Source organism: Vespula vulgaris, chromosome 22, assembly GCF_905475345.1.
Source record: "Vespula vulgaris chromosome 22, iyVesVulg1.1, whole genome shotgun sequence".
Lineage (NCBI taxonomy): Eukaryota > Metazoa > Arthropoda > Insecta > Hymenoptera > Vespidae > Vespula > Vespula vulgaris.
The window spans coordinates 1,771,811-1,797,179 of NC_066607.1; the positions used below are offsets into that span (position 1 = coordinate 1,771,811).

At 29.8% G+C, this 25,369-nt stretch overlaps 1 protein-coding gene across 10 annotated transcripts in view; it reads left to right on the forward strand.

Moving 5' to 3' along the window:
• The window catches only part of LOC127071501 (growth factor receptor-bound protein 14-like), a 423,968-nt gene that overhangs the window by 34,977 nt on the left and 363,622 nt on the right, over nt 1-25,369 (forward strand). For 3 of the 10 annotated variants that reach the window (XM_051010825.1, XM_051010820.1, XM_051010823.1), the window contains exon 1: nt 13,856-14,303. The exons of 3 other annotated variants lie outside the window; for them this stretch is intronic. The gene's annotated coding sequence lies outside the window, so the exon portion shown is untranslated. Of the gene's footprint in view, nt 1-12,852; nt 13,663-13,855; nt 14,304-15,394; nt 15,604-25,369 lie in introns of those variants that run through there. 4 more of the 10 variants (XM_051010822.1, XM_051010824.1, XM_051010829.1 and 1 more) reach the window with 4 other exon arrangements.

Consider the following 25,369-nt stretch of genomic DNA (forward strand, 5'->3'; position numbering starts at 1 on the left):
ATTTTTCTATCGTTAATTTTGCTTTTATCATTTTTCTTTCCTTTTCTTTTTTTTTTTCTTTTTAACTTTAAATACATCAAATATATATTTATTTATTTCATTGATAATACTAAATTAATAATTAATTTTAAATATAATTTGATAAATCAAAGCATTTTATCTCATATATGATGATCATTTCCCTATATATATAGTATAATAATCATAATAATAATACAGATTTAATATATTTATATATACAATATCTAATACACACACACACACACACACACACACATATGTATCGTATATACATACGTAAATACGCGATACAACAAACGATAAACCAAGCTCACGCGAATTCGTTTCTTACTTATCATTTCGTACGATCAACACAACTGATCCTAATGTAAACATTTTCTTCGTCATATCCATTGTGAGGGACGTCTTATCCTACTCGTTTGTGTTTTCTTATAAATTATTTCTTCCTATATCTATCTCTCTCTCCCTCTCTACCTCTATCTATCTATCTATTTATTTATTTATCTATCTATCTATCTATCTATCTATCTATCTATCTATCTATTTATCTCTTTCCTTCTCTCCCTCTTTCACAGTCTGTTTTCATTGTATTTTCTTGAAGCGTGTACGAACGAATCATTCACGCTTAGGCGATTTTAAAGGAGCAAGTCCTCCGACATGTCTCTATCGAAAAATTGTCTAGTAGACTTGTGAGCGACTATAGTCGATCGATAAAGAGCAGGACGACTTGTGGCTTCTTGTGTCCCTTCTTGAGATGCAAAGTGTTTCGTGTACGATAATGGAAAATGGTTGGTAAGGAACAGTAAGGTATAAAGACAGGACGGACAGAGACAGAGAGACGAGGACAGAGACAGAGAGAGGGAGATAGAGAGAGAGAGAGAGAGAGAGAGAGAGAGAGAAAGAGAGAGAGAGAGAAAGAGTATTCGTGTATATAGTGTACGTATAATTATCTTATATATAGTTCACTCTATAACACGTACCTACGTATCTTATTCATAGATAAACTCTAATAACATTTTCATTGAATATCGTAATAGTTATATCGAAAATTGATAGGTATAGTTTAATTTTTTGGTCGAGTTTTACGAATAAATCTTAACGATAGAATAAAATTATTCTTTATCTCGGCTTTATCGATATCTATCGTGTAATCATTCTTTTTTTTTTATTTTTTTTTTTTATATAATAGGATTTATCTACTTGCGTCGAACGTTTAAATTACGTCGGTTATACTCACACATACACGCACATACATACATATATATATGTTTCTTTTTTTTTTTTTTTTCAATTATTTCGTAATCTCAGTTTAATACTCTATAAAGTCCATATAACTTTGAAATCACATACTTATATATAATATAATATGTGTGTGTGTGTGTGTGTGTGCATGCGTATATGTACATGTGTGCATCTGTATCTTCTTTTTTTTTTTTTTTCTTTTTAATCCTCTTACTTCACTTTATCACTATGAAATTATTTGTTAGTTGATCATATAAGAATTTAATGTTCTTTCAGGTATAAGTTATACTTAACAATATTATATTATAGTATATTTTTTATAAGTTATAATGAACAATATTATATTATAGTATATTTTTTCAGACAAGATTTCACGGGGGGAATATAATTATGCCATCGATTATTTACGTTCTTTTCTTTTGTTCCTTCCTTTCTTTATTTAACCGAACGCTTCAAGCTCGTTTCAAAGTCAACTTCATTTCTTTTTTTTTTTTTTTTTTTTTATATTCATTAAGTTACTCATTTATTTTTTCTTTTTTTATATTTCTTAAATATGAATCTACGTTTGTTTTATAATGGCAAAATGTTGTGTGTAAAAAGACGAAGTACAAAAAAAAGAGAGAGAGAGAGAGAGAGAGAGAGAGAGAAAAAATTACTTTTAGTTAAAAATATTCGTTCGTTACGAGCTCGAAAAAAAAGCTTGGGTTACAAAAAAATAGAGAGAAAGAGAAAGAGAGAGAGAGAGAGAGATAGAAAGTAAATCAATGCATATTTTTCTCAAAAGAGCTGATCTCAGTGTTATCTTAGCGATAAGGAATATAGAATTTCATAAGATCTTATCTATCCCAACGTTGAACCCACCTAAAGGCTCGTCTGCGGATAGGCTAATTAAGTGCGACACCATAGGTTAGGAGTCTGTTGGTATTATTACATTACATTATAGATAATGTTCATCGAATGCATCGCGTGTTTCGTTGTAACGAGATCTAATGGATATTTCTCGTTCCATAACCCCGTAACATTGTTTACGTATGTAATAAAAATATCTAATGATTAAAGATTCTTCCGAAGTGGATAGAATCGTGATTTGTTAGTTATAATTAAATGACACTTAATTATAGTAAGTTTTCAAGTCATTCAAGTATCGACGATATAGACAATAAAATCGAGATGTTTTATCAAGGTGTTGATGAAATTGTGTAATTAAATTGTATAATATAATTTCTTTTTTCCATTAATCGAGGTTATTAAATTTTGTCGAGAATTAATTACTCGTCAATATGGATCCTTGTTTATATACGAATTAATTGTATCTATCTATTTCCGAAATACGTAATAAACAAATAAATGATAGTAGTAAATAATGTATATATGTATATATATACACATTAATAATTAAAGATATTATATATATAACGAAATATTATACGTACACGTATAAAGATATGTACTTGTAAATTTAATTATTTAAAACTAACATCTTAGATATCTCGCTGAATATACAATGGCTTGGATTTAAGTAGAAATTACCGTGATACTCGTCGAGCTTTTAGCGAAACTGTATATCTATATACGTATCTATCTATCTATCTATCTATCTACGTATTTACATACGCACGTATGTATGAAAAGTTTAACATTGTAGTTTCTTGTTCTTCTACTACAATACATAAGCGAGCAGTCTCGAGAGACTACGTGTTCTCTTCGACGTTGTTACTCTTGCTATTGTCAATGTATCATTTAAATGTAAATTTTGCGTTTACTCTGCTTCCTTCATCTTCTGTCTTTATACTCTCTCTCTCTCTCTCTCTCTTTCTCTCTTTCTCTCTCTATCTCTACTCTCACTAGATGTGTGTGTCTCTCTCTCTCTCTCTCTCTCTCTCTGTGTGTATGTATGTATATGGTTCTGTCTTTGTCTCTCATTTTCTCTCTATCTCGCGTAAGCGGTTATTACGAACGATGACAAAATTCAGATAACGTTTAATCGCTAGTAATATTTATTTTTGTCAGTGAGTATTTTTGTGTAAGAAAGTGAGAATAGCGGTGGTAAATTTGTGGATAAAACTTTTCCGGTTTGCGAAAGCGTTCCTTAAAGAGGGAAAGAGAAATGTTTCTACCTTGAGGTATATCAGGGTTGGCATTTAAACGAGCATATTCGCGTTTTAGAATGGTGTCGCGTCAAAAGCGAGAAGCAACAAAGCTCGCGGAGTTTTTTATAACGCACCAACGATGTCCATTGTCTCTTACTTTTTATATATGTGTGTGTGTGTGTGTGTATGTATGTATATATACTTTCTGTATCTATCTCTATATCTATCTATCTATTTTTATCTTTGTCTCGTAAGAACTTTATACTCGGCGATGTTTTCTTCTTTTCTCATTTTCTTTTTTTTTTCTTTTTCTTTTTCTTTCTTTTTCTTTTTATTTATCACTTTCTTCTTCTCCTTTTTTCTTTTTTCTTCTTTTTTTTATGAAGAGAAATAAGATTCTCGCTTAGGTATATTATCATTAAGTTTTTAAATTAACTGGTGATCATTTCTCATTCGTGTGAAAATTGATAGTACGTAATCGATTTTAATTTAAAACGATCTATCATCGATGATTATTATTATTACGTGGAAATGGATATAAAGAAGGTATGAAATTCTTTTTTAATTTTTCTTTTCTCTTTTTTTTCATTTAATAATAATATTGTTAATGGTAATTTATGTTGTATATTACCAGCGTTATCCAATTGATTGATATAATTACGATTCTTTAGATTAATATAGAAATTTTGATTTTAATCGTAGGTCGATTAATATATACATATATACACACACACATATGTATATATATATATATCTTTTTATAATATCATTATATATTTATAACAGTATTTATATTTAAAAATATTATTATAATTTTGTGATCGTTCACAAAGGAATATCATTTCTTGTTTAATTATCGACATAGGTACTTCACATGGTATAGCAATCTTTCCATATTCATTAAAAATATCTCATTCCAAAGTTCTTTAAAGTTCCTTGCATAGTTATACGAAAAAGAAGAAGAAGAAAAAGGAAGAAAAACAAAAAGAAAGCAGAAATTGTTGAATTATTAAAATAGCAAATATTTCTTTGATCCACTTTATATGTTCTCGCTTTACAATTCAATCGCGAGATATCATCGTGTTTGCTCGTGAGATATTCATATTTTTATTTATTTATTTATTTATTTATTTATTTATCTCTCTCTCTCTTCTTCCTTTTATTTTCTATTTACTTTCTTTCCCTCTCCTACATTTTTTCTCCTTCCTCTTTTACCTTTTTTTCCTTTCTTTTTTACGTTCGCGTTCTCCTTTAAAACTCGTGCGAGAGATCGACAGGGAGTGTACAGGATCGATTCGTCGTAAGATTCGAGAACGAATCCGTATAAACGATCCGAGAGAGATAAAACGACGGGATAAATAAATATTCTCGTAGTGCCGACGAGAAAGAGAAAGAGAGACAGAGTGAGTAAGAGTGTGTGTGAGAAAGAGAGAGAGAGAGAGAGAGAGAGAGAGAGAGAAAGAGAGTAAGACGAACGACGTCAACTTTCGTAACTTTTTTTTTTTCTTTTTTCTTTTTCTTCCTCTTCTTCTTCTTTTTCTGAGAGAACATCGTTATCGTTTTCCCGTCTTCGATCTTCTCTCAGTCCGTCTAAAGGCAACTCGAACTCATGTCAGAGCTAAACACGTTGTAACCTCTTCAGTTATCGTGACCCAAGCGTGAACCAGTTCGTAATCTAGCAATTCTAGCAAAAAGTCTTTTAAATACACTCGGTGTACCGAGAAATGCGATAGGTTTATATACAGACAAATATTTTTCTTTTTTACTTCTTCTCTTTCTCTTTGTGCGATACTACTAACTTTACTTTATAGAATTTCCTCGTTTGCAAATTATCTCAATTTTCTTTTATCTCTACGTATTCATCTTCTATTTCACGATACTCACGAGCTTAATCAACGAGACGTGTATTCTTAATCGAACAGAAGTTTTCAACGAGCGTCTCGGATTTTTTTCTTTTTTCTTTTAGAGAAAGAAAAAAGAAAGGAAAGAAGAGAGAGAGAGAGAGAGAGAGAGAGAGAGAGAGAGAGAGAAAGAGAGAGAGGGATAAAAGAAAGAATGAAAAAAAAGAAAATAAATAGAAACGCCGCTTTGATCGATCGATATCGAATCGTTTCGTTGTTTTTGACAAAACGAAAAAAATATTTTTGATAATAGCGAAAACGTTTTGTTGAAGAGCGACGATTAAGAATTACATGAAAATGTTCAAATTCAAGATCGAACGAACTATGAATTCATTCACGATGCTTTTATCTCTGTCTGTCGTGTTGCATTTTGAATAAAACGTTTTGAAAAAAAGTTTATTATCTCGCGAATATATCCGAATTTTCTTTCGTCTTTAACGAGCGACGAAAATTTTTTTTCTTTTCTATTTTTTTTTTCTTTTTGGAATTACTTGGAAATAAACTTTTTTTTTTCTTTTTTTTTTAAATAATAAATAAATGTCATCCTTACGATTTAATTATTGGATAGACTCGTTCGATTTGTGCGATATATTAATATTTATAGTTACGCACGTATCGTACTTATGTACATATCCATTTAAACGGATAAACATTTCTCGGAGGAGAAAGAAAGTTATAGCGAAAAAAAAAGAAGAAGAAGAAGAAGAAGAAAAAAAACATATTCTTGAGAAATCATTCGTTTCGAAATAGAAAACGTTAATCGAAATTTAACATTATCGAACGTTCGTCATAATTAAATGAATATCGAATATCTCTTGCGGGTTTACTTTATTAAACTCGATATTATTACAAAAACAATTGCATCATCGACTGTTAAGATTATTCAAATCGAAATCGTATCGGAGATTTTTTTTCAATCGACTTGAGTCCAACCTATTGTTCAACTTACTTTTTTTTAATATCACTCGTAAGATCCCATATCGTTTCTGTTTCAATAATTTTTAATCGATGTCAAACGAACATAAAAAAGTAATTACTCGCACTTACACGACTTAATTTCATTTTCTTTCCATGAATTTAACATTGACAAAGTTAAACATATTTATGATAATAGGGGATTGTGAATATCACCATCGATTTTCATACTTTCTTTTCTTTCTTTACTCCTTTTTTTCATTCTTTTCTTTCTCGTTTTCATTTAAGTTTTCTTTTTTCTTTTCTTTTCTTTTTTTTTTCAATCTAGCAAACGCGTTTACCTTTTTCGTCGTCTTAGCTTCGTCGAAGCGAAATCGTCGCAAATAGCCGCTAGCAAGACCTACCGTTATTGCCCTGTATCGTTGTGCAAATCCGACAGAATCATCAGGTGGTTCGTCCAAGTAATCTATCGGTTGCCTTTCCTTATAGTTTCCCTTTCTATTATTGTCTCTCTCTCTCTCTCTCTCTCTTTGTTTATCTCTTTCTATATATCTATATCTGTCTCTGTCTCTTTCTGTATCTCTCTCTGTCTCTCTCTCTCTCTATCTGTCTCTTTTTTCTATCTCTGTCTTTCTCTATCTCTCTCTGTCTTTCTTTCTCTGTCTCTGCTTTTCTCTCTCTCTCTCTCTCTCTCTCTGTCTATCTGTCTATCTGTCTGTCTACCTGTCTATCTGTCTCTCTCTCTCTCTCTCTGTTTCTATGTCTCTGTCTATCCTTTAAGCGATACGTAACATTATCTATAGATCTAATTGCAATAACGTTAATTAGGATTTGATATTTATTGGTATGTAAACTCAGTTAGAATATTGTGTTCGATCGGTTTAATCGCTAATGACGTGTTACCATTAGTAGACTCGATTGCGATTTGAGATAAATGAAATTTGCTGGAAAACGTATCTTCTCGATTTGGTTCAAGGAAATGTTCGCGATCGTTGAACGATGTTCACGACGACAACGACGATGATTACATCCGTGGTAACTTTGTGAAATTAATTAGTGTGACAAATGCTTTTGATTCTGTATTGGATACTACGTTTGAATTTTACCTTCGTAAAGCATCGCAATAGATTTCTATCTTTTGAAAATTGACCTATGTATTTATATGTGCACATACGTATATGTACGTATGTATGTATATATGTATGGAATGTGAGATCGATAAGGATAATAACGATGAAAAGAATTATCGTGTAATATTTTCAAAAATGACGAAACATTTAAGAAATTAGATAATTATTGCGATGTTAAAAGATATATAAAATATTGGTATATAGTTGGTTGGAAATAATGATGGATTTAGAATTCAAGGGATCCAGATTAGTTGCAAATTTTGCAGATATTAATTACATAATAAATCATGCGTGTATGTGTGTGTGTGTGTGTGTGTGTGTGTGTGTGTGTTTGTGTTATGGTTTCAATTCTTTAAGTAGTTAAATTCGATCAGATATAGTCACGAATATATAAATAAAAATTTGTACGTCGGCTTGTGTGTCGGATATTATATGAAATTTATTATATATAATGTCAATGAATATTTTTGTATCGTGTATGGGGACCATTATCTTACGAGCGTCTCTAGAAATATTTTTTTTTGCGTTTATAAATATTATTCGCCGAGAGCATAATTGAGGATAAATAATGTTTATTTCATTTGATTTGATTCAATTTTATATATATATATATTTTTTGAATTCTACTTTCTATATATTTTTTGTTACATTATTTTATATTGTTTTATTTCATTTTTTTTTTTTATATCGTTTGTTATATTTTTTGTTATATTATTTTCATTTTACTTTATTTCATTTTTTTTTACATATCGTTTATTGTACATAAACTTCTGTTATTTTATTTTATTTTATTTTATTTTATTTTATTTTATTTTATTTTTACATAGGTTTGATATCGACAATGATAATAAAGTGTATCGTTTCGTTTGTCCGATCCGAATATAATACAGCTATTGTGTATATCGATTAATTACTATGGATGATTATTATGAGAAGATCCTTATTAAACTTACTGATATAGCATCAAATGATTCAGTTACAAAGCACCAATCAAGCGAATTCTGTTTCACGTAGATCTCAACTGCGAAATTGAATTTGCATTGAACGTCTTGCCATTACTGTTCCCTATCGTCGATTATATAATATTTAAACCTTTGATCGTCGTATAATTTTTTTCTTAACTACGTCTGCTTTTTCTATACGAAAGTCTGTAAAAATTATTGTAAAAAAAGAAAGAAAAAAAAAAAGAAAAAGAAAATAATTATCTCTCTCATATTTCATATCTCTTTCGTACGTTTTTATAATTGGGTTGTTATTCGCTATCGTAATTTTTATTGGCCGGGATATAAACCTGTGTTAAATAGAATTATATTATTAAAAATTAATTATATAAAAGTTAATTAGCAAAAATTAATTATATAAAAGAAATTATATATTACCGTAGCGTTCGATGATTAAAAAAAAAAAAAAAGAAGAAGAAGAATAAATAAAAAGAAAGAAATACAAAATTGTCTACATATTTTCCAACGTTGATATGTAAATAGTTGTCTAGTTTTACATTTTTTTTTTTTTTTTAAACGAAATCTTTAGAAAAATCGAACGAAAGATTGATAACGCAGTGATATTTAAAATATCTATCTGTTCAAGTGCAAGTATTTTTCAAAAACTGTTTAATCAGTATCTGAAATAATTGTTCAATGTTCGTAATAAAATATCAGAGTGATCGTTACATTACAACGATTAATACAAAAACTATTAATATTTTAATCGGAATATTTAAAAGGAACATAATCATTCATTAATATTTTATATAAACAGTTATCCCGTATTTATAACAAATTCAAACATTTAATTATATATACGTATCGATCGAAATATTTATCACATACAAAACTATACTAATCAATTTATTTTATTAAATAATACATACCGTTAATTATTAAACAAAAACTTAAAAGCGATATTTGAAATTGATTTCGGTCTGGCAATAAAAAAAAAAAAAAATAAAAAAAATGAAAGAAAGAAAGAAAAAAATCAAAGTTTATTTTAGTTCGCGGTTGATAGAACACGAAAAGAGAAGTTCTGTTCCTTTTCAAAAAACTTTTCGCGAACGCACAAATTAACTCGGAAAACTTTTCGTTCGTTTCGCGTTCTCTTCATCCCTTGTTCATCCCAAATTTCTTTGTAAGTGAGAGCGAATTACAGACCGTTTATATCTTTCGTTTAAAAGATTATTAAAGTTATTATATACGTGTTGTTGTATCTGTGTTTATCTATCTGTCTTTTCGTACGTACGTGTGTGTCTTCTTCATCGTTGTTCAGAAAATTTTTGAACAATCTTTTGCAGGTGGATGATCCATTACATTCCTCTTATATCTTTTCTTGAAAGATTATTAAAGTTATTGTATGTGTGTCCGTGTAAATGTATAAGATAAAATCGATAATCGATAATTATTTTCTTTTTTTTGTAGTTTCGAACGAGACGTTTCATTTCTATCTTATTTCTTAAGAATTTCGTCCAATCGAATTGAACTATCAGCTTTGGTGAGGCTAAAAAGAAGGATCATGAGATTTTCCGCTGACGATTTCTTGACGTATATAATATGAGAAGGTAAAGGAAAGAAAGAAAAAATAGAGGAGGGGGTAGGTGGAAAAGAAAAAGGAAGAAAAAGATGCGTTCTTAATTCGAGATAATTCTCGACTGATTCTTTCGTCAGTAAGTAGTATGACGTTCGCCTTTGTCATCCTATGTGGACTCTATCCCGGTTATTATACCTCTTTTAACTTTGCTCTCGTGACTAGACTCGGTTGAAGGACAAAAAATTCTCTTGTTCGAGGATTTTCTACTTTATTTTAAAAGTAGGAAGTAAAAGTGGGGAGGTGGAAAAAAAGTGTTGGTACAAGCAGTCTTTTGAATTACCATATTTTTATCATTAATCATAGTACATATGTGTATATATATTATTATATAATTTTATAATATAATATGTATTAAAATTATGTAATAATGTATATATATATATATATATATATATATATATATATAATATATTAATTGATTATGTATTATAAATAATTTAGTTTTTGTATATATAATATTCTTATATAAACATATATAAATTATTGTATTATATAATTTATATATATATATATATAAATTATTCTATATATTAGTATATATTATCGGTCAATTAAAAAATATAATACTTATCGAATTTATCCAACATATTTAACGAACATACGGTTTCAATTTCTCCCTGATCGTTTCACGATTCCTCCCAATACGATAGATAAAACTCTCAACAAGAGGAAAATTAGAATCGACCTCGATATAACGATCGAATAAATACCTACGTATCCATACAAATAGATAGATATATAGATACATACATAGATATATACATACATACATCGATAAATAGATAGATAGATAGATAGATAGATAGATAGATAGATAGATAGATAGATAGATAGATAAAACCGTGTTGCAACGGCATGTAAATGGATGAAACCTGGTGGATGTAAACGTTTAAAGAGACTTTTGACTAACCGTAACAATCAGAACATATATACGCATTTATTTCGTAACCGAAATCCAGAGACCCCATTGAAGTTCGTTTTTCCGTTCGTGTGACGGCCGGCACGAGAGAACGTAGATAGTGTAGATAACGAGCAGTGACCCGCGTAAATTTATCAGAAAAATACTCTCGACGAAAGTCCCTCCCTAACGGAGGGGAGAAATAAAAAACAAAAAAAAAGAAAGGGTCATTTAGCATCAGAAGGGTCATCGCAAACTAGACTTGGAAAAACAACAGCAGCAGGTGTCCAACCAACTATTTTCTTACGAAATTTATCCGATTGATATTGATGATGTGTTTTTTACCCCCTCCACTTTCTCTTCCTATCCCCCACCATCTCCATGTCCAAAGAAAAAATAAAATGTCGGACTACGAACACTCGGTATCGTGAGCGAATAGATTAAGCCTTTAATTGCAAAATGCAATATATATATATATATATGTTTGTATGTATGTGTGTGTATGTATGTATGTATATAAGTTATGGTAACAGGGTTTCTCAATTTTGTATTTGTTTGATTTTATTTATTTGTTTATTTTGTTAGTTTTTATTTTTTTTTTCTACAATTTTTTAATCTATTGAAGTGCCGGTCCAATTTTATCGATAAATTTGTTTGTAATGGGATGACGCTTGTCAGATAAATTTGTTGCAATATTCGAAATGTTTGTAACATATAGATTTTTGAAGAATTTGGTATACTAAACTTCGGTACACCGTGTATTGTTTTAAAGAAACGTCGGTAATTACGATATTCTCGCGAACTCTTGTGGAATATTTTGCGTAATATCTTTGAAAATTTTTTTTTGAAATTAATCGATTCTGTCGACTATACATTAAGATAGCAGATTTTATTTTCACAGGTTGAGAAACGCTGCTATAATATAATACATATGCGCTTTCGTGCGCGCGCGCGCGTATACGACCAATAAATTTTCCTCGCGATACACAACACGCACATTTAATGTTTTACTACAATGTTTTATAAGCTAAAAAAAAAAAAGAAAAAAAAAACAAATGTAAACAAAAGAAAAAAAAAAATAAACGAACAAGAAGCAAACGCAAATCAAAACTCGAAATGCGTCGTATTTCCAAAACGTAAAATCTAATGGGAAAGTAAGCACCAATAACGTACGTTTTCGGGTTGACCCATATTTTAGAATTTACTATAAAATTTTGATATTTTAACACGTCTACTATCGAAACAGTTTTTTAATTGATCGATATATACAGTTCGTAACTTTTCATAAAACTCTTTTCTTTTCTTTTTTTTTTTTGTTTTTTCTTTTTAGACGATGAATAATAAAAAATTATCAAACGTCATGCATTTAAATCATATCATAGTCGTGTTTAAGAAATAGATATGTTTTTGATGCTCAGAAAAAAATATGTCATTAAATAAAAAAGTCTTAGAAACGTTTTCAATAAATTTTGTAAAATTACGAACGACGTTCGTCGCGTTAAACGAAATTGTACATTCGTTTTTTTTTTATTTTTTTTTTTTTCTTTTCTTATTTAGTAAACTTAAAATTATATACATATAAATTTTACCACTTATCGTTTGTCACATGAAATATATTGTCCCGGCGATAATAGATAATAAATATTTTCTCGAAGTGTCATTATTATAAAAGAAAAATTACGAGCGACGATTCTCGGAAGATTCAAAGCGTTAAATAAAATTGCACATTAGTTTTCTTAATGAACATTAAAAAAAAAAATATACATATATATATATACATACGTACACATATATACACACATATGTATGCGTTTTATCGACGAACATTAAAAATTTAATTACATTTGCATATCAAAGGATGAGTTATTAACGTTGTTAAAAAAAAAACATCAATACGTTCCATTGGAATGTAGGTTTCGAATAGAAAGACAAAGAAAGATAAAGAGAAAAGAAAAATAAACGAATAAAGAGATTATAAATAAATAAGGAAATAAAGAAGCAAGAAGAAGAGAAAAAATAAGAAGGGAAAAACCAAAAGAAAAAGAAAAAGAAAAAGAAAAGAAAAAGAGAAAGAGAAAAAGAAAAAAAAGAAAAAAAGAAAGAAAGAAAGAGAAAGATAGAAAGATACAAGAAGAAGACAAATTAAAAAAGAAAAAAGAAAAAAGAAAGAAAGAAAATAGAAGCTAGAGAGGAAGAAGAAAGCAAAAGAAGAAAAGAAAAAAGAGAAAAGAAAAAAGGGAAAAGGAAAAAAAAAATTTATAAGAGGAAGAAAGAAACGTCTGGTACAGTGTCGGATCATCAATGACCCTTAGCCGAGGTCAAGCTCGGAGAGAGAGTAAGCGCGGTAAAAATTGGCGCGCGTGCCTAGCGCTCATGCGTGGGCGTCGCGACGTCGTAACACGATGATAAGAGCGGTACGGTAGCTACGACGACGCTGGCGTCGTCGGCTCACAGTGGCCAACGCGACCTCGGCCCGTAAGGATCTCCGTTCTCGTACGCCGTTATTTTTCTTTTTTCTTTTTTCTTTTTTTTTTTCTGGTTTATATTAAAACGACACGACACGAGACGACGCGACGCAACGCGACGCGACGCGACTTAACATCGAATAACAACAACAGCAAGAACGACGACGACGACGACGACGACGACGACGACGACAAAGACGACAAAGACGACAACGACGAAGACAACAATCTTACGGGTATTTCATTTTCTTTTGCAACGAGTGCTCGGTTTCATTCGAGATCATCGATGTTTCTGTCGGAAGAAGAAGAAAACGGAATCTGAGAATTGTGAAGAGTGGAATAGGAAGAAAGAGAGAGAAAGAGAAAGAGAGAGAGAGAGAGATAGAAAGAGAAAAGGAAAGAGAGAGAGAGAGAGAGAGAGTACGTATTCTGATATTAATTATTTATACGTGTTATTTTTTTATCTGTTCTTTTTTCTTTCCTTTTATTTCATCGAGTGTTATAAATCATGAATTTTCTAACTGTTGTTTAACATATATAATTAATATTTTATATATATATATATAATATTAATTATATGTCGTTTAAAAAGGAAAGAAAGAAAGAATGAGAAAAAGAGATAGATAGATAGATAGATAGATAGATAGATAGATAGATAGATAAAAAGAAAGAGAGAAGTTTCTAACGATACGAAATCGGTCGACGTGATGCAACTTTCGACGAGAGCGTAACATCGTCTGATAGAACGATGAATTCTTATCGTTTAAAGGAGGGAGACGCGGTGAGGATTGAGGAAGAAAGGCACTCACGCGCGTCATCCAATTCTTGTCGCGTGTGGATCAAACGATATCGTCCGAAGAAAAACTTGAGGTCTTAGTTTCTCGCACGTTCTTTTTAAGTGTTGGTGAATGGTAGTGAATGGTGGTGATGGTGTTGTTGTTGATGGTGATGGTGAGTAGTGGTATTGGTCGTGGTAGTGATGGTCGACGGTGATGATGGTGGTTGTACTCTGAGCGGTAAAATGGTGGTTCCGTTGATGCCGAACAAAAATGGATTTTACGGTGAGACTGCTATCACGATTTATTTCCAAAGTCTCGATAGAGGATAACTCCTTTCTATGTGTTTGTGTTATATGTGTGTGTGTGTGTGTGTGTGTGTATTTGTGTGATCTTTCTTTTTTCTTCTTCTTTTTCGTCTTCTACTTCTTCTTCTTCTTCTGTTTTTTTCTTTTTCTTTTTTATTTCTTCTTCTCTCGTTTCTTTTCCTGTAGTCGAAAGTTCTTGATTTCATCCCCTTTAACGTTTATCTTATCGGTTTTACTCGTTAACCTTCGTATTAAAAGGTAGTACGCGAGAGAAAAATAGTTCGTTAAGTTTGTTAACGTTCGAATTTACGAATTTAATCGTGATATTTAATTAATCGAAATCTTCGTGATATCGACCTTTGGAATTAATTCGAAAATGTTCTATGGAGCCTCTACGTAGAAACTTTGTGAATTGTCTTATTAGTTTCCGTTGCACGTACCTTCAAGATATTTGTAATCGTAGGATCTCTATTTTCTATTCTCTCACTTTCTCTCTCTCTCTCTCTCTCTCTCTCTCTCTCTCTCACACACACACACACACACACACACACATAGACATACACGCGCGCGTGCCTGCATATACATATATCTTTTCGTATGATAAGTTTTTAACTCAACACTATATACGTATTTACTTTGACGTAATCTTGACTGTTAAAAAATAATTAAGTAATATTGATAACTAAACGATCTCATCTGATATTAACTAATTATTTATTATATTATATTTGATTAATTTATTATTATTATTATTATTATTATTATTATTATTATTATTTTATATTATTTATTCGTTATAAAAAGAACAGTATGAAATTTGTTAATATCGATAAGTAGACGATCCAATCGTATTAATTAATTATTTATTATATTATACTTCTATGATCGATTATTATCATTATCACTATTATCATTATTTCTTATATTATTTATTTCGTTAAAAAGAGAACAATACAAAACGACGACAGGATATAAGAATGAAAATTATCTGTGAATTTTATTTCTAAGCAAACTTTCTTTCCTTTACATTCGAAACTATTCATTAATTTTATCGTTGATGGTTGATAGCCAAGGGCTAAACCCTTTTTGCTTGTCTTCGTCTCCTCTTTGGTATCATCCTCTCTTTGTCTTATCCGACTACGATGACTACGACTACGACTATGACGACAACGACGACGACGACAACGAAGGACGACGACGTGAGATCGAAGTTCCTTTAAGTAAATATTCAGAGAAACAGGAGTGAAACTCTACGTTGAAATTTCGTCGTACGTGAGGTTCGTATTCCACCTACATATGTATTATATATCCGATGACTTTTTCTCCTTCGGTGAAAAATACTTTAAGGAAATCAAAGATTTCTTTCTTTATTCCAATCTCTTTTACTTTCGAAAAGGAAATCTCTCTCTTTCTCTCTGTCTCTCTTTCATCTTTTTTTCTCCGTTCTTTTTCCTTTTCATTTTCTTTCGGATGAACAAATCCAATTTTAAAGACGAAACGATCGCCGTTATCCTTAAACGACGAAAGAATCGCGAAATACATTTACTTGAAGAATTTCGTATTATATTAAGTTCCGACTTTTTTTTTATCCTTTTCTCTCTCTCTCTCTCTCTCTTTTATATACGTGAGAGAGAAAGAGAAATATAGAGAGGCAAAGAGAGGTAAAGAGAGGTAAAGAGAAAATCGAAAAACGAAAAACGAAAATGAACTTGAACGTTACTCCTTTATATGTGTGTGTGTGTAGGTAGATAGGTAGGTATGTACATTCTTGGCCAGTGAAAATCGCTTGGCAAGCTGACATCGCAGGATTCTTTATAACCACGGAAGAGAATATTGTCGATAGATACCAACGATGTATATATCTTGATCTTTACGTTTTCTCAGAATAGTATCTTCTTTTTTCTTTTTCTTCTTTTTTTCTTTCTATCTCTCTCTCTCTCTCTCTCTTTCTCGTCGTACCTTCTTGAAAGCTACGAGAGAGAAAAAAGTAAAAAGAAAGAAGAAGAAGAAGAAGAAGAAGAAGAAGAAGAGAGAGAGAAAAAGAAAGAGAGTAAGGTACACAGAGTTTTCATGAGAGTAGTATACTTCGACCTATCGATAAATCGTGCTAACGCACAATGCTCACCACGTAAAAGAAATCGTAAATCATCGGGGTTGAAGTATAGAATGGCAGTACTTAAGGGAAGATCCTTCGCATTTTCGATATTTTAACGAAGGAGAGAAGTTTCTAAAACACCATCGTAGTGACTTTTCTTTTTCTCGATCTTTTAACTAGGAAGCATTTCTTTCTTCTCTTTCTTTTTTTTTTCTTTCTCTCTTTCCAGTCTCTCTCTCTCTCTCTCTCTTTCTCTCTTTTTCTTTACCTTTTAAATCCCACTTAACGCTAGACGTAGCAATATGTAGGAAAAATATCCCCTCGATTCTTTCCACTTATCTTCGCCACTTGTTTATCTTCTCTCTTCTTTATTTCCCTTTTTTTTATTCTCTTTCTCTCTTTCTCTTTCTCTCTGTCTTTCTCGGTCTCTCTCTTTCTCTCTCTTTTTCTCTCTTTTCCTCTTAGGACGTTACATGCACCTAAAACGTTAGAAAAAAGTAAGAAAGAAAAAGAGCTGACTTTTTAGAATTATCTTTACGTCGTGCTTTTATGTTTTTCTTTAAGAAGATTCCAAAAATTGGCGGATCGTATATTCTCAGAAAATTTTAGAAAAAAAAAGAAGAAAGAAAGAGTATGTCTACTTTTGAGAATTGTCATTACATCGTGATGTAACGTTTTTTCCTTGAGAATGTTCTCCGAAAATTTTCTTGGAGAATTTCAAAAACTCGACGAATCATTTATTTCTAAAAAATGAAAAACAACAAACAAACGACTTTTCAGAATTATTTTTACGTCGTGTGTCTTTACAACGTTATTCCTTAAGAATGCGTTCTCGGAAAATTTATGAATGCGGTCGGAAAATTCCAAGAAAATTGACGAGTCACATATTCTTAAAAAGTGAAAAACAAAAAACAATGTCGACTTTTCAAAACTATTTCTACTTTGTGGTATAACGTTATTCTTTATGAAAAAAGTTCTCGAAAAATTCAAGAAATTGACGAGTCGTATACTTTCGGAAAGTTAAAAAAAAAAGAAAAAAAGAAAAGAAAATATGTCGATTTTTCCAAAATTACTTCTACTTTTGTGGTGTAACGTTATTCTTTAAGAATGTTCTCGGAAAATTTTCTCGAAGAATTCTACAAATGGACGAGTCGCATACTTTCAGAAAGTTAAAAAAAAAAAAAAAAAAGAAAGAAAAGAAGTGTCGACTTTTCAGAATTATTTTTACTCCGTGACATAACGTTAATCCTTCAAAAGAATGTTCTCGGAAAATTTCGTCGGAAAATTTCAAGAATCGATGAGTTACGTGTATCTAAAAATTCGTAGAAAAAGAAAAGAAAAAGAAAGGGGGAAAAAAAATGAAACAAAAAAGAAATAGACCTCTCAAAATTATTTTCAATCGATGCTATATACGTTGTTCAAAACATTACAAAAATATTCTCTGAGAAAATTGTAATCAATGAGTTCGAAAAATAATTACTTAATAAATTAAATTGAAACAAAATTGATTAACTTTAAACGAACTGTTATTTTTACAGTAAAATTGAAGTGAATTCACGTTTTAAATTGATCCCTTCGAATTGGACATTACATGTACTTACTTTACCTTTAAACTTTAAACGCTGTTTCCTTGAAACATATATTTTTCCTTGCAAATCGTTGCCAATGCTTATTTCGAAAACTACTGAAACCGATTTTAATGAAATTTGGCACAATTGTTTCTTACATCATTATCTAATCTCTCTCGTAAGAATTATTTCTTAACTGTCGTGCTTCTTCTTTTCCTTTTTCTTTCTTTCTTTCTTTTTTTTTTTCTTAAATCATTAAAAAACCAGCGAAATTTTTTTTATCGCGAAATCTCACGATCGATCATTATCCTTCATATTTTTTCTATTAAATAAAAACATTAGTAAACCGTCTTATTAAACCGAAGGATCGCTTTTTTAATGTACTTTAAGACCATCTTGATTCTTTTCTTTTCATCTTTCCTTTTTTCTTTCTTTCTTTTTTTTTTTTCGACAACTCGAACACCGTAAAAAACAACTCTAATTGATTCGACGTCGATAATGCTATTACCTTAGAAAAATAACTTTAATTGTTTCAATATTTTCCAAGCAGTATAAAGTAAAAAACATATTTAATGATCGATTATTTCACATTAATGAACCAAAACGAAATTGCTTAATACTTAATGCAATTCTATCGATTAATCGATCAATCGTTCTAATTTTTCAAAGTATACATTAGCGAAACGTACTTGTCAACTGTTTTATTAACCGAACGAATGAACGCTCGAAATATCGTAAAAATTGTCTTTCATTATTTTTTTTAAACGCAACCCTTAATAAGCGTTAGAGATCTTTTGGTTTTATTTAACAAAATTCGAAACATTCCTATCGGAAAGAAAGACAGGAGCGATAGAAGAGAGTGGAATATTTCGGATAGAAGTAGGAAAAACCTCGAAACTGTCTGTCACTTTCTTCTACCCTCGATTTCTTCCAACAGAATTTTCTACGGAATATATTTCTCGAAGTTGGAAATGTACGCGCAAAATGTTCGAGAACCTTTGAATCTGCACGATTGCTTTTTCCTTCTTTATTTTCTTTTCCTCTCTATCTCTATCTCTCTTTCTCTTTCTCTCTGTCTATCTGTCTATTTCTCTCTCTTTTTGTTATGTTTTTTCTTTTTCTTTTCTCTCTCTCTCTTTCTCTCTCTTTCACATTGCTTTCTTTTCGTTGCTCATGGCCGATACCTATACCGACAAATTTGAATTTCACGTTCGAGTGTGACGATAATAATTCTCGATATTTCCAGTTCGATTTCGTTTTACCGATGAAGAACGATGTGCGTGTGCCAATATTCGTTGAATCGAAAATGACTCTAGTACATCCCGATCCATCGAAGTTTCTTTTTCTTTTATAGTATATATATATATACTACTATTACTATTACTATTTCGGAATATGTTAACTAGACTGTAATGGATAGGTATTGAGAATATATTTTCAATATCGAAATATCTTACTTTGTACTCTACGAACAGTCTATACGGTAGAGATAAAAGTAGATTTTTTTTCTACCCCTTCACTTACCCCCTCTCACACCCTATCTTCATTAAATAATTGAAGAAGCACGAATGGTTTTGACCGATAGAGGACATAGTTCGTATACTTTTTATCTTTCTCTCTCTCTCCTTTTTTTTTTTATTGAATTTTAAAGAAACAGATGCTGTTTTCTACTCGTTCTTTTTTTTTCAATTTTTTATTTCATACTTTATCTTCCTCTTTTCATAATTCTTCGTACTTTTTTCATTCATACTCGTTACACGCTCGATGTAAAGGATAAAGAGATGGAGTAATGGTGTATTCGAATATATAGAAATAATTCATAAGCCTTTAGGAAAATTAAAATTGTAAAGGTGGATGTTGGTATGTCTATTACGAATAAAAAGTGTGTTTATTCGTGTTAAAGGAGATTAAAGGTTGTCGATTTCATTGGAAATGGTAATAGATTGGTATTCGTGTTGGTTGTTCGTGTACTATCTGGTAGTTAACGAGAATGGTTTAATCTTGGATTAACGAATAGTTTTACTCTTTCCTAGTTCTCATTTCAGAGTGATAATCAACTTTATTCGATCCCACTCGATTCTAGTTCGTCTCCATTTTCGTTCGTTATTCCTGATCAATTAACGCTTACGTTTTCGTACGAAGGAGAGTAGTTCGCGATAATGGGGACGGTGCTCTGAGATGGGTTTAAAGGGATGGAATAAAAAGGGAAAAGTTGAATATTTTTCTCTTTAATTTACGTACCATTGAATATCAATTTTCTGATTAAAATCCTCTCGGATCAGAAATATTTATTTTTTTATTCATTTGCAATGACATCGTACACGGATATATTACGAAGATATATTTATATGAATTTTACAAGATAGATAACATCGTTGACTTTTCGTCTGTGTCTATGTGTTTTATATAATAATATACAAAATCTTTTTTTTATATAATATATATATATGTATATATTAATAATGTATGTTAATAATGTAATAATGTTAAGTAGAGTTTAAAAAAATGTTTCGGACGAAAGATTTTTTTCTTTCGGTTTCTCTTTTTTTCATTCAGTTTTCTTTTTTTTTTGCGAAATGTATGATATCGTTACAGAACTTATAGATTTTCATATAAATAAAAATATAATAATAATAATAATAATAATAATAATAATAATAATAATAATAATAATAATAATAATTTTTGTTTCTTTATCTTTTTCTTTTCTTTTTTCGAGGTTGATTTAGATATATAAATATAAAAAAAAATTCATCATTTTTATATATATATATATATAAAGAAAAAAATCTCATTAAACTTTTTCATTTTAGTTTCAAAATCGAACGAAGACATCCTTATAATTGGAGGTTTCTTTTTTTAAACGATAAAAATCATTTCTTTCATTTCTTTCATTATCATTTTTTTTAATCAATTCTCTTATCTCCTTCTTTTTTCTTTTTCTCTTGTTCTTTTGTCTATTTCTTCTTATCACTTACTATAACTACTTATTTAATCTCTCTCTCTCTATTTTTTTTTCTTTTTAACCTCCCTTTTTTTGTCCACCCCTTTTCTAGATTTCGTCGCGTTCACTTGGAAACACATAAAACTCATTTATCGCGACACCGTAGAAATAATGAATAGCGTATCGAGAAGTTAAACCGATTAGACCTCAAATTTCATCGGGTTTATATGTATCTTAGGGATGGATAATGTCAGTGTGCCTTGCGAGGACGAACCTGGCGAGAATTCGATAAATTCCTTAACTTGCGGTATGGAGATAGGGAGGAGGGTTTCTCCATTGAAATTTGTCGCGAGCCTTCGTCGCGAGCCATCGCAATCAACGATTTGCGTGATGGTTTGAACAATCATGTAGAAGTCGGGTTCGATTGAATTAACTTATATTATATCTACACATGCATGTATATACATACATAATTATGTATGTACATACTTAATATATATGTATATATATATATATATATGTACATATGTGCGTATATATTTAAATATTCATAAGTATATGTATGTAATGATAATGTATGTATGTATGTATGTATGGAATGTATATATGTATGTGTGTGTAATATATGTAATGAATGTATGATATATAATGTATGTATGATGTATGGAATGTACGTATATATCTTGTAAATGATGAAGGGCTTAAATATCGATTATTAGAAACCTATTAACTTTCAGATTAGTCATCTCAAATTCGTTCTACTCTCGATGATTCAGAAGATTATCGTTAATGAATTTTTATTAACTTAAAATATCACGTAACGTACTGGAAGATTTAATGTTAACGCTACTAACGATATCTTGATAAATACCGTATAAACTTGAGAATTTTTGCTTGGCAGTCCTTCGGGACAGTCGACGTAAAAACCGTTTCCGAGCAACGTAGAGATCGTCCATCTTACGAAGGAATTACTGTCTCGAATCCGATTTCATAGTATACGCGAAATCCTTGATTTATTTCTTCGTCCTCCTAAATCCAAATTTTAATTCCATTTTTATTTTTTCCTGTTATCTCTCCCTCTCTCTCTTTCTCTTTCTAAATAATTCTGCGTTTGTGTGTATCTGGATTGCGTGCATGTCCATGTGAATGTACGTCAAAGTAAGATTTTTTTTATTATTATTATTATTTATTTGTTTGTTTGTTTGTTTCGTCTGTTTCATTTATTTTATTTTCTTTTATTTTATTTATTTCCAGAATATTTCCATATATTTCGTTCCTGAATATTTCATTTGTCTCGAATGAAAATTCATTAGCTCGTACGTTTTATCATCAAATTCAGTCGATGAAAATATCTGTGTATTTTGTTTGATTGTATATAGGGGAAAAAATGGAAGAGAAAATCGATTGTTTTAGATAGAACTTTTAGTCGGTTTATATTTCTCGTATTTGTTTCATTAAATGTAGTAATTACAATAGTAATTATAAGATTGCGTTTCTAATCCTATAATTAATTATAGTTCGATTGAATTGCTTTTTTTAAGACATTCCTATTTCTAAAGCTTGCCATTTTCATTTCAATATTAAAAATTATTTCTTATCCTACAACATATATGACTAAGTGTCCATATATCTTTTTAAAAATGATCGATCATTGCAATATTATCATTTTAATTTCATAAATTATATTTATATATAGAAAATTATAATGTATTATATTTATATCTAAAAAAAAAAATCATATATATATATATAAAATTTCAAAGAATAATAATTTTATAATAATTTTAATTCAATCTTCGTTTTGATAATTACGATTTTTCAATTTCTATATATTTATGTATATATTTTTAGGGAGATTGATATATCACAATAATAAATCTATATATACATATACATATACATACATACATATATATATATACATTCCTTTATCTCTCTTTGTCTCTCTCTCTTTCTCTCTCTCTCTCTCTCTTTACTTGTTTGCACGTTGCACATTCTCTCGATATTCTCGCTCGTTAACGAGTTATAACGGAATACGCGTGAAAAGTCGCTAATTGAATTGTCACCCTAATTACATTTATTAATTACGTAAAGAAGATAAGATAAGGGCTGTAATTTCTTGGGATCTGTTTGATAGCGTTCTGAGATTTGTATCTTTGAGATGACATTTTGTTATACGTATAACGTTAAATAAGTAACTATCTAGAACGTAGAATACTACTATCGCGGTGTCTTTCTATCACATAGATATTTCGAACTTGTAAAATACTTCGTATTCTATTTTGTATACGAACTTGATATAAGTCTAATACATAGACGTTGCATTGAGAAAGTTTACAATTCAGGAGGGAGATAAAAACTATGGCTGGGTTGAGCTCGATCGTTATTTACATATCTTTCCCATGCTTTATCCCGATAATATTACAAAACACTGTAAATAATCTCTTTTGACGTACATAGAGTTCCGATTTATAAGCGAACCAACGATTTATAAACGAAAAATATAGGATGAGGTTGTAAAAAAAAAAAAAACATAAAAAAACCATTTTTATTATTTAATTATTTTTTATTTTATTATTAATCGTTTATTTATTTATTTATTTATCTTTTTTTTCTGTTTTTTTTTTCTTCTTTTTCGACCTACCGATCATTTTTCAAATTCATCGAAAATTTATCGTTACTATATATGACTATGTATAGTTACATATTTCATATATATATATATATAAGTATGATTAAACTATATGTAATAGAAAATGTCTGCAACTGTTACAACATTGTTCTTATCGATCCTTTCTTCTTCTTCTTCTTCTTCTTTTTTGTGTTTCTTTTCTTCCTTTTTCTTTCTTTCCTTTTTTTCTTTTTTTTTATCGGCGATCGAATCTCGAGATACAAGCAGGAGAATGGATTATCCCTACCACGTTCTTTTTCATCCTGGCTTGCCTCGTACACTTTACTCGATATTGATGTAGGTCAGCATTCATTCATATATATATGTATATATATGTGGATATATATATACATATCATCTATACAATAGCATCAAGTTTTAACAGAACCAGTTCGAGAGTGTGTATATATATATATATATATATATATATATATATATATAAACTTGTGTAGTGTATGTATGAATCTCATTCATATAAGTTAAAATATACAAATATCATTTCAATAACAAAAAAAGAGAATAATAATAAGAAATAATAATAATGATAATGATAATAATAATAATACAAAAAAATAATATCTCGACCGTTCTTCATTATCTTACTCACACACACACACATACACATACTAAGGCACAGAATAAATTAATCTCACGATACATTACTTTGATCGAATTTATAACTTCGATCGATCGATCTCGAACGATAATCGTTAATAACTTTTCACTCGACGAATCAATGAAATATTTTTAACTGTCGGTTACAAAGATATATAATCAGTACTTACATAGAAACAAATACTTTTTTTATAAATATACGTAAGGTAGTATTGTAGCAGACTTTGAGGAGATTACTATAAGATAAAACTCGTTTGTCATTAGCTTAGAGGTTTAGCTATAGAGAATAAGGATAATACTTAGTGAAATTGCTGAAGGACTCGGGTGAAAGGAAAATCCCTTTGTCGAGAGACGTCACTGTATAAAATGTAATTTTCCTTGTTGCAACGTTCTATTTCTCTCTCTCTCTCTCTCTCTCTTTCTTTCTCTTTCTCTCTCTTTTCTTTAAGGAACTTTGAAAGAGGAAAGAGAGAGAGAGAGAGAGAATGAAAATGACAGAGTTCTCTCCTACTCTTAGTTCGACCTTTTCATTTATATATATATATATATATTCATTTTTTATATATATATATTCATTTCATTTATTTATATATATATACATACTTATTTCTATACATTATTATATTACAATAAACTATAACTTAATTACTCACGACAATAATAAATAAGTCGTTTTTAAATATCAATAGAGAGAAAGAAAGAGAAATAAAATATTTCATTGGTTGTAAATTGAAAGAAAAAACATAATAAGCATTTTCGAATTCATGTTTTATGGACTCTTCATTTTTTTATCGATCATTTCAATCATAAGAATATGCCTATAAAGTTTAGCTGGAGTCTCTTGTTTAATAAAGCGTAGATAAACACATACACGTTTATACATATCTATTATATATATGTACATTCGAAAATAACTTTAAAAAAGCTATTGTCGTTCGTCGAGTAAGAAAGCATCTTTTTATAAGATAAACGAATCGTGTTTTATCGATAAATGTATATCGTCTAGCATTAATCATTACTTCCCACTACGTTACTTTTTACCAACGACCATAGCAAAGAAGAAAAAAAAAAGAAATAAAAATAAAAAAAAGAGAGAAGAAAAGAAATAGAAAATAGAAAAAAAAGGAAAAAGGAGAAAAACGTAGGAGAT